The sequence below is a fragment of the Corvus brachyrhynchos genome, unplaced genomic scaffold, assembly GCF_000691975.1.
Source record: "Corvus brachyrhynchos isolate BGI_N302 unplaced genomic scaffold, ASM69197v1 scaffold80, whole genome shotgun sequence".
Taxonomy (NCBI): Eukaryota; Metazoa; Chordata; class Aves; order Passeriformes; family Corvidae; genus Corvus; species Corvus brachyrhynchos.
The window spans coordinates 8,244,279-8,247,610 of NW_008236769.1; the positions used below are offsets into that span (position 1 = coordinate 8,244,279).

Genomic DNA, 3,332 nt, shown 5'->3' on the forward strand with positions numbered 1-3,332 from the left:
GATGTTGGTATAATGAGATGTAGGAGTCTGAGATGGTAGCAATGTTAAGGCCTTTTCAGCAGCACGTGTGATTTCAGTAAGAACTGGATGAGGGATAAGCATTGCTTGGTTTTGGGGATTTGCCATATTATTATCACCAGATAAAAGGTCTAATGGGATATAATTTTTGTCACAGTCCACGTAATTATCTGGAGTTTGCCACAAAATTTGCAATATATCAGATAAAATTATTTTCCATTGTTGTTTCTACAACACAAAATCACCAGGTGTGAGAAGAGTTTGCATTATTGTAATTAAATCATGAGGTACAAGTAAGTGAGTAGCAAAAGTAGCACTTAAAAGGCTCTTAAAATAATTACTATGCCTCCCAAACTCCTTAATTGCCTTGCACAAGTCTTTAATATTAGAATAAGGAAAGGGTGTCCAGCCAGGGTTAGCTATTATGCTAGTACGAGAGAGTGTAGCAGTTAAAAAATTACTATGCATACCAAACTCCTTAATTGCCTTGCACAAATCCTTAGTATTAGAATAAGGAAAGGGCGTCCAGCCATGGTTAGCTGTTGTGCTAGTACGAGAGAGTGTAGTAGTAGCAGCAGCAGTTACTTCCTGGTAGCCATGGGTTCCCAGATTTAAGGGGGTAGTCACATGACTGTGGGAACCTGGGGTGGGACAATGGGAAGCAGGGGCAGGGAGTGGAGGGGCAGGGATGGGGAGTGGAGGCAGGGATGCAGCAGGAGGAGGGGAGGGGTTGGGGGCGGGGTTGTGGGAGGCAGGGGCGGTACTTGAGCCATGGGTGGGAACAGAGGAGGGGAGGAAACCCGACGGGAGGGGGAGGGGATGGGGACAAGAAGGGATTTGTGAGGTGGGGGAGAAAGGGATTGTGGGAGGTGTAGTTTGGAGATGAAGAAACGTTGCATCCGCAATTACTGGAGACAAACAAACTCGGAGAAAAGGGGTTGGGGGGAGGGGGTTTTTCCCAACCTGAGAGCACATGGCAATGGCTGTCCCTGGGAACAAAGAGATCAGGGGAGAAGGGGTTTTTACGTGCGCTTAAAACATGAGGGCTAGAAACTGGGGACAAAGGAGTGGAGAAGAGGGTTTGGAAAGGTCCTTGGACTGGGTCCGGATTCCCGTCCAAGGCAGGGTGCTGAGGAAACACGGGTGAGCCAGGAGGACGATGGCACTCCTGTGCTGAAAAGCAGTCTGCTCTAGCTGTGTTTTCCAGTGTAGGGGAAGAGGGGTCAGGGACACAGGGGTTGTAAGAGGGTGCAAGGGAATTAAAAGAGGATTTCTGCCGTGGCTTGTCATGTACTGCTTTTTTCTCGGCAAAGTGTAACTTAGTAACAGGAGAGGAAAGAATTTTGAAACTGTTTTGTCTCCTGAACACCTAAGAGAGGAGAGTTTTCTCCCCACCTTATCCCAAAATTCAGAATATCTGATGTCCTCAGAGGTCAGATTAGGAAAGTACTGAAAAAGTCATCGTACAAAAGATTGAACCAGATTTTTAGGGTATTTATGCCCAGTACAAGAAAGGTAGCTTTGAACTTGGTAGTATATTTCTCTATGGTGTGCAGAAACCTCAGATCCCATTACAAATGCAGCACCACAAACCTCAGTCCCAAATCGCAAAAAAAGAGGAAAAAAAAAGAGAAAATTTGCACCGGCACCAGCTTAAGACAGAAGCCCCTAAACCAGCAGGGAAATACTCACCAGAATTCTGGATTTACCACAGGAAAGCTGGTCTGGAGGAAAAAAAATAAGCGAAACGGGTCTTCTACTTTCCAGCTGTTCCCTCACCACGTGGCGTGGGGGAGGGTACAGGCTGAGCCTCTGGGCTCACTGTTACGCAAAAAGTAACAGCTCGCTACACAGAGCTGGCACGGCAGGATGTGCAGAGCTAACTCCAGCAGACACGCAGCTGCTGGGGCAACCTAAAAATCCCTCAAAACTGAACTGTGCTCATATGTGGAGATATACTCACAGCTTTTTACCAGCTAGTCTCATAGTTCAATGCCTCAGAAAGCCTCGGGCAGCCTAGAGAGGCAGCACGGGCAATCCGGCATTTCAGTAGCTCTAAAAGCGGCAAATGGTAGCTGCAAATCTAATACCACCAGCAGAAGCAAAGAGGGAGAAATAGAGCTTCTGGTTTGCCTAATTCCTGCAATTAGAAGCTTTCAAACAGAAAACAGAAACACACAGATGTTCGCAGAAAGGGGTACAAAGCCAAAGAGGGCAGGTCGCCCCTTGGTCCTCTCTTTTATTCGGAGAAGGAGAAAGGGGAGGACTGGGGGGTGGACCCGGGGTGACCGGCCAATCAGACACTGCTAAAGAGTCTGAGTTACATTTGGTTTTGCCTGCTCTTGGAACAAAGGAGTTCAGAACACATGGCAGAGGCAAATGTCTTGGGGAGGGGGAAGGAAAGCTCGGAACAGGCAGCAACACTCATATGCACAAACAAATTTCTCAATGAAGATTTTTGGATCAAAGGTACTAAGCAAGAGGGACATTAAGGACTTTGAAATATTTGCAGCATTTCAGGAAAGAAGACTGCCAAACTGAGTATATTTTAAAGAAAACAGTGTAAATTCAACTGCTAACAATAATATGACTGAGTTCAGTCATTAAAATGTAAAATATAGGAATAGCTTCCTGTGCTAACCTTAATATAACTACATCCATCAAGTCTCATCTGTAATAACCAGCCTGGTGTTTGCTCTGTGGGGTCCAAATCACTAATCCTTCCCATTTACAACTTCCTGGCTTTCAGGAACAAAAATAATTTTCTGTCTAAATATACTTACACTTAAAAGTCAGAAATGAATCCCTCTGCAAACAACTCTCCACATTGGCAATCGCCTTTGTTAGTAATTATTTATAGTGCAGAAGCATCAAAGCTTTCTGCTTTCACATTTAACATTACTACTATAACTACCATTTCCCAGGTACATCCAGGACAGCCGTCGAACATTTTTCCAGCGTACTTATAGTTGGTATTTCCTCCCTTCCTTCTACTGTGCATAAATATTGCAGAAGCCTTATAATAAGGTGGTTTTGAAGGAGCACAGCAGTTAACTTCACTACTCTGTAAGTCTTTCCCACACTGACCAAACCGGTGCACACTGAGCAGGTCACAGGGAGCAGCAATGGGACCCTGATGACAGATGGCAACTTTGCACCAGCAGAAGACAGCACTGCCCACGGCCACGCGTGCTCTCAGGAGCAGGCAGCTGTGGTGGTTCCCTCCCTGACAGCAAGGACAAATATAAACCAGGCCAAGTCTGCTGACATTTTCTGAAGAAGCCTCAGTCGGTGGGCTAACCATCCCCTCTTTC

The 3,332-nt window shown here is 45.8% G+C and overlaps 1 protein-coding gene across 7 annotated transcripts in view; it reads right to left on the reverse strand.

Annotated features, from left to right (window-relative positions):
* PPP2R2C (protein phosphatase 2 regulatory subunit Bgamma) overlaps positions 1-3,332 on the reverse strand; it is a 210,605-nt gene that overhangs the window by 136,323 nt on the left and 70,950 nt on the right. The window lies entirely within an intron of this gene.